We start from the raw sequence: 8,197 nt of genomic DNA on the forward strand, positions 1-8,197 counted from the left end.
TGTACTATCTTTATGAATTACCATGCAGTTTTCATGACTGCTCTTTCCTCTTTCCGCTTGCAAGCATTCTTTCCAGCAAGGCAACTACGCATAACCAAATGCTTTGAGTTCCTGCTATTCCTTCCTTTTCTTTCGTTCAGGACTCGCATACTTATGCTCTGAGTCCCGACATTCAACTTCCCTTTTCATTTTTCTTTCCATATAAAATAATAAAAATTCATATCAAGCATATAATTTTATTTTGGCTGAATAATCTTTCCCCTTCCTAAATATTTTTCTTTCTATTCATGTAAATGAATTTAAATACATCAATAAAACAAGTAACCAATCAAATATATATTTCGCAATATATTCTTTTCAAAATATTTCTTTCTTTTCAAAATGAAAACCAATCAAAATTCTTTGAAAATATTCTTTCCAAAATATTCCTTTCCCTTAAAAATGAAAACCAATCAAAATTCTTTTTTTAAAAATATTCTTTCCAAAATATTTCTTTCCTGACAACAAGGTAAATACAAATTGAATCTATCTATATTTTTTTTCAAAAATATTCTTTCAGAAATACTTTCTTTCCTAAAGAATAAAAAAAAACCAGTCGGCTATATATTTTCTTCGAAAATATTCTTTCCAAAATATTTCTTTTTCTGAGAACAGAGCAAATAACAAATCGAATATATTTTTCCTTAAAAATATTCTTTCCAAAATATTTCTTTCTGTTAAAAATAAAAATCAATCGAATTTTCTTCAAAAGTATTCTGTCCAAAATATCTTTCTGACAACTAAAAAATAAAGAGAACAATCGAATATATTTTCCTTTGAAAATATTCTTTCCAAAATATCTTCTTTCCTAGCAACAAGGTGTAATAAATCGAATTTATTTTACAATAAGTAATCTTTTCCAAATACTCTCTATCTTGGGAACAATGTGAACACCAAGTCGAATATATTTTGTCAAAAAACATTTTTCCATAAAAAATGACAAAACAGACTACTGTATCTGTTTTTCCTTTTCCTTCCAAAAAAATTCTTTCAAAACAATAACAATGACATAACAGATTACTGTATCTGTTTCTTTCCTTTCCGAAATCATTTTCCCAAAACAACAAAAATGACAGAACAGATCACTGTACCCGTCTCTTTTCTCTGCAAAAACATTCTTTTCAAACACGATAAACCAACAAAATTGACGAAACAGATTCCTGTATCTGTCTCTTTTCTTTCCGAAAATATTCTTTCCAAATCAAAACAATACAAGCATGACAAAACAGCTTCCGCACACACATCACAATCCAATCTAGAGCCAGAACTATAATTGGCGGATGGAGTCGGATACTAATGTCAATTGTTGTTGTATTTCCATAAGTTTCCATCCGACGAGTGCGGTTGCGAGCGCACTCGTCGGATGGAAACTTATGGAAATACAACAACAATTGACATTAGCATCCGACTCCATCCGCCAATTATAGTTCTGGCTTAGAACATTCTTTCAATTCATACAGAACAGTCTGTTAACTATCTTTCCCCTTTCCTCCCCCCGTTATGGCATATAGCAACGAGTCTTTCCAAAACAACAAAACAATTTCAGTAAGCTGCACATTGAACCAAATAGAATCGAACAAATATTGTATCACATACATATACAGCACTTTCCGGGAGCAGACAAAACAATACCAAAAAAAACCTTGACTTTCCATAGACAATTCTTATTTTTTCATTTTCTCTGTGATGAATTTAATTCTTTCCGTATTTCTTTTTTACTAACTTCTTTCCTTTTTGTTAAATTATTTATTCTTTCTATTTTCGACCTTGTTATAAACTTTTCCACTTTCCATCCAACAACACAACGCGCACAAATAACCCTACCTCACTTGTAATAATAAAAAAAAACTGTGGACTGTATTTCATAGTTATTTGTCTTGATCAATCCTTTCTTTCCAAATAATTTGTATGCTTTTTCTTTCCAAATTTCCAAGTACATTTATCCAACAAAACAACAAAAAAGTTGAAGTCTTGTCATAAGGTTTTAAATACATTCCAACCAAATTGTTCTTGTTCTTTCCGAAAGTCCGAGCATTCTGATGATGTTTATCATCACGATAAACAATAACAATCTATCTTTCTCTTTCCTACACATTCATATTTTCTTTCCGTACCACAATCAGAGATGAGTATTTACTTCATATGTAGCAGATCTACTTCATTAATTTATTTTGATGTTTCTGCTACGTAGCAACCTATTTCTACTTCGTTTGACAAATTTTTTCTAAGGAACAAAATTTCATTTAAGATGTGTCGTCTTGTTTCATTTTTTGATAATCGAAAAAGTCATTTAAAAAAATGCATTGTTAGTGCACTTTATTTGTGAATTAGCTCACTAGGCTCTGCAAGAATTTCACATCTTATATATCCAAATCAAAGACCCATCCAAGATATCAAATATTTTATGTAACCGCCCAGATCCACATAACGGCTGTGGGTCTGGTCATGCATTTTGCATAAAATAAAGCAGACAGCGGCATTTAAAAAACAATCTTAGGTTATTTTATGGCAGATGGCACATCTTTGCTCATGGAACTAAAACCAAGTAAATCTGACTTCCCTGAATGAAAATAGTTTTGCAATAAAAAACACTTTATAATTTGAAATTAAAAATCATTATAGCAATTAAGGGGATGGCTTTTTGAGAAAAAAGTTCATATTTGTTGTGTACGAGTGATACTCTTTCAAGCCATGTAGGCCTCATTTAAATCGGTGCTGGGCTTTTTTTAAAATATATTTATTTTATATATATATTTTTTATATGTATATTTTTTTTTTCATTATCTGCTACATATTTTCCAAATCTACTTCGTTTTTTTGGGCAATATGTTTCACTTTTCGGGCTTAGCATTCTCATCCCTGACCACAATAACCAATATTTCTTTCCAACTTACCATACCACATACATGCCTCTCTTTCCGATAGAAGATATATTTTCTTCTCTTTTTTCCAAAATATTTTTTCTATCCAAACAACCATAGCACATACGTGCCTCTCCTTCCGATAGAAGATATATTTTTCTTCTTTTCTTTCCAAAACATTCTCTGTCCCAACAACAATACAACAAACAAAAAAAACTAAAAGCATGATAGAATATTTTTTCTCTCGATAAAAATATTATTTTCTTTCCAAAACTCTGACACCCATTCTCTTGATATGAGTGCTTTTCTTTCCAAAATTTAAAATATTTTCTTTCTCAAATAATAAGAAAAAATAAAAAAAAATAATATGTTTTTTCTTTCGTATGATTAGGCAAAATATCGAACTTAATTTCTTTTCGTCTTTCCTTTGAAAATTATATCTTTCCTTTTTCTTTAAATTTAGTTCTTTCCGTTTCGTTTTGGTATATACCTTCGTATGTACATTGTAAGTGTACTTTTCTGATGTGCAGCATGCAGCTGTGCACAAATCTTTCCGTAGAAACAAGGACATGCGCACAACTATTTCACTTGTGCTGTTGTTTCTTTTTCGCCTTCACAAAAGTGGTGGATGGCATTCTTTCGTTTTCTTGCAGCGCCTTTTTTATGTTCAAAAAGATGCGCGCGCATATTCTTTCATTTCTTTCGAAGAGAAAAATAAATGTGCTGGTGTAGCACATTCTTTCGTTCTCAAGCAATTGAAGCGAGAAAAATTAAAATGCCGTTGTGGCTTATTTTTTAGTCTCTCGTAAGAGAAAAAAAGGTGTGTGTATATGCCGTGGTGGCATATTCTTTCGTGTGGGGAAATAAAATTTGAATGAAAATGCCGTTGCGGCATATTCTTTCCTCTTTAAATATATGGAATGATCTTACCATCTCTCCGTTTGTGCAGATTTGCTACAAACTCTATCCTTGCGTGTCTCAACATGTCGCCTCTTTCCGTTGGGATTTGAATTTGTTGTGTAACTACATACATATCACCAGAGCTTTTCGCTCGATTTTTGCACTTATTTGCACAATCTTTCCCGCACTTTCGGATCTATCCGCACAATCTTTAGACATTCTTTCCACTTTCGCATGCGTGTGCTCTTTCCGCATAAAATTACCATAAACACGCACATCCAAACATATATATATATTCTTTCCGCGACACGCATGAACTTTCCACGGCGCTGGTTCAAATTTGTCTCGAATGACCAATGTTTTAGCGCAAGTCCGAAACCCGGCACTAAATAAAACCCTTAATAGAACCCTGAATAGAACCCTCAATAAAGCCCTAAATAAAACCCGATTAAATAAAACACAACCAATTTTTTAACGTGGAAAAGCCTTAGCAAAAACCACGGTTTATTCTTTCCACTTTACATAGTTCTTTCTTCGTATAAAACTTTCCGATTACCAATTACAATTCTTTCCGATTTGATATTCTTTGGATTTACAATTTAAACAATTCTTTCGATTTTCGATTAAAACAAAACTTTCGATTTACAATTAAAATAATTCTTTCGATTTCCGATTAAAACAATTCTTTCGATTTACAATTAAAATAATTCTTTCGATTCTTTCCGTATTAATCCTTCCGAGTCCGCGCCAAGACTGAAGAAAAAATGGTTTCTCTCCAATAAGATGGAGAGAAAAAAAGCATAAAAACGTAGAAACATAGAACTAGAGCACAAGGTAGCTCTGTTCAGTTAAAAGAAAACATCGAACGAGAGTTAATCAACTCTCCGTTCGATACATAAACGGTTGATTGATGGTGATGACGTATTAAGCTCTTGCTGCTGACGACGAACGGACACATTGCTGCGAATTGTAGTGATGGCTTTGTCTAACGTTAGAGATGGTTCTAGTTGTAGCTTTTCAGATAACCCTTTATCCCTCACACCTACCACCAACCTATCTCGAATCATTTCATCTTTTAGGTCACCGTAATTGCAGGTTTCAGACAATCTATAAATTGCGGTCATGAAGCTCTCCACTGACTCACCTTCTTCTTGAAACCTGGAATTAAATTTAGCTCGTTCAAATATAACATTGTGCCTCACAACAAAAAAATCCTCGAACGCTTGTAGCACTGACTTATAGTCCTGACTTGCTGCAGGTTTCAAACGAAATGATAAAAAGATATCATCGGCGGCGTCACCCATCACATACATTAATGTGTTTATTTGGTCCTCTTGGGATTTTGCAGATAACCCGGACGCGATTCTGAAACGCTCGAACCTTCTTTTCCATCTACCCCATTGCGAAGGGTCATCAAATGTAAATTGATTAGGCGCGTTCACAGTAACTTGTATATCATCCGGCATTTTAATCGTAAAGCAAATTAAAGAATGCGCGTATTCTAAATTATTTTACTTTTTTTTTTTTCTCTCGCGTGGTTTCTACTTGCACCGCTGCCACCATGTAATGTTCTTAAAAGAATTGAAAGACGCGTGTTAATAGTTCAAGAGTAGATTTAATACTAAAATATAATTAGTCATTTACAATGTATAAAAGAGTTAGAGTTACGTGGGAGTGTATAGGTAATACATTATATATGTGTGTTACATTATACTAAATACATGAATACTACACAAAGAGTGTATTCACACTTGAAACGTCGAATAAAAATAATTAAATATCAAAAACGACCTATAGCCTACACAGAAAAACAAGTTAAGTTATTTAACAAAGGTCACGAAGAAAGGAATAATAGTCTATTATTTTAAGGTTGTATTTGTTTTTTATAAAATTTTTTTTACATAAATTTGCATACAGTTTGTACAAACTAATTTTGTTTTTAATTCTAACAAAACCGGAGTGATTAAAATAAATTGATCTAAAATGAACTAGTTCTGAACTAGTTCAGTAGCGTGATTTGAACTAAAATGATCGATCACTCAAATGAACTAAAGTGCCCAACTCTACTATTAACGGCTTTATTTTTAATCCTAGGTACTTGATTCTATGTAGAAATAACCACTTACCTCTTGAGAATCTTTCTTCTTTTTTTTTTAGAATCCTCCTCGTCAAAAGTGTTTTTTCCCATTCATTTGTTATTGCTCAGCTACCTGGAAATAAATAAAGTGTTATATTGGTATTTTTCGTTTCTTTGTTATTTTTTTCTAATTCGGTGTTGTCGTTAACATTTTTTGACAGTAAAAAAGGAGCAGAAAATTTTGTCCTAAAAGCGTTTGGGTACTTTCTACTTTTACATAATTTTTCTTTCTCTGAGAGTATTTCATCCCCACTCCTTAAAATTTGACACGTTTTATTTTTTCCTTTACCCTCTGAATACAATGGTCATTGTGTAGCTGTAGCTGTAGCTGTAGTTTGTGGCACGAATTTAAGAATTCTCTGCTGAAGCCTAATTTTGTATGGTTTTCCCTCAACAAAATTTTGACAGTATTACAAGTCTACAAGCTACAGCCACTTGTACACCATTCTATATTCAGCCAGTTAAGCTAATGTCGTTTTCCAAAATTATGGGAGTGAATCACTCCTTTTTCGTGCAATTTTGGAATTTGTTCAAGTAGAATTTGACAAGTGGAGTGATTTGACGTTTGCTTTGCATGTGTTTGTAATACGAAATAATGAATAAAATAATAACACAATCTTTTAAGTTCACTTTTAGTGATTTTTACAATACTTTATTGAATTTTTTTGCAAATAAATATAATTTCCTTCACAAAAAAAAGTTAAAACAACCACCCAACAATTTGACAAGCAGTCCATGAAGTCAAATGTAGAAGTATTGGTAATCACTCCGTCACTCCTTCAAAATTTTGGGAGTGAAGAATTCACTCCAAAAATGCACTCCTTTTTCAATTTTGGAATTCGAAATCACTCCTTTTGGAGTGATTATATAGCTAGGAGTGTCACTCCTTGAATTTTGGAAAACGACATAAGTTTACACAGTTCTTCTTCTAAAGAAAAACAATGCATTTCTTATAGGAGAGATTCTTTAGTTTTTTTTTCAAAAAAAATATTTTTGAACACACCAGCTGTGGTGTGTTCAAAAATCTAAAAAAAATGTATACTCTCCACGATTTTTTTCCTCGCAAAACAATGTGCATCCCATTGTTTTTCGGAAAATAAAACTTACAATTGTCATCTGGGTACAACTAAGGCGGTGAAAATAAGTAACGGATTCTTGTTGGAGGAGTATGGGATGGGGGGGTTCTATCTCCCTCCGTTTAGGAAGGAGGGGCAAGTTTCTAATAAATGACTAAAAATTTAAAAAAATATTTAAAATGACGGCAATACTTAAGTTATAAATTATACTTTTTTTCAAAAGCCAGAGTTTTACTTTTTACACTTTATTTCAGTTTTTAAATCAACTTATTTCAATCAATAGTTTTTGAAATAATCGATTTCAAAGTTAAAATTTGGGAAAAAAAAAGTTAAAAAAAATTACATAAAATTGAATACAAAATTTTCTAATAAAATAAACTCCATAAATTGATTTCTAATCAAACGGTGAACACGGTTCCTGATGGCGTTTTTAATTGGCAATCCGGAATTGTTCTTCTATTCGGAATCCCAATTGAACAGTTTTTTTTTAATTCCTAAGAATCTAAAGTTTGGTGTAAATGTATTTGTTGAGTTTGAAATGTGTCACATGTATGTGTATTCGCGCCAAATTTCATTTGTTTTTGTTTTTTGGTCAAGTGTGACATCTGTGGTGCGTTCTTTTATTCGCTGATGTTAACTATTGTTAACAAAAGTTAACTTTCATCGTTCCTAAATGAGAAAAAAGTTACAAAATGTAACATCGTGACGTCACAACATCGTTCTTAAATCCAATGTTGAAGTGTCAAATAGTAAATGTTACTATTTCCAACTCAGCTTCTGAACTTGAGTTTCAATGTTAATGTGTCAAACACAAATAAATGAGGAAGAGAGGGGATGATGTGAGAAAAGAACTTTTTGTTTGTTTTCATATTTGAAATTATTTAATGCATATTTTTCTTTTAATTTGCTAAGAATTCAATTATTTGAAAGAATTATTTCAGTGCCAAATTAATTATTTCTTGTTTATTTATTCATAAAATTGGCCTCAAAAAATTTGTTTTGACAGATCAACGAAATCTAACGAAAACAACAACACCGATTTTTTTGACACAACAACCAAAGTTAACATTGTTTAATAAAAGAACAGACCAATGACATTTAAATCTATGAATGTGTGAGTGATTCTGCTTATGATTCTGTTTTTAAAACCAGAAGAGAAATTCTCTTTTTTTCAGAATCAGAAC

This window comes from Episyrphus balteatus, chromosome 1 (genome assembly GCF_945859705.1).
Source record: "Episyrphus balteatus chromosome 1, idEpiBalt1.1, whole genome shotgun sequence".
NCBI classification, from domain to species: Eukaryota; Metazoa; Arthropoda; class Insecta; order Diptera; family Syrphidae; genus Episyrphus; species Episyrphus balteatus.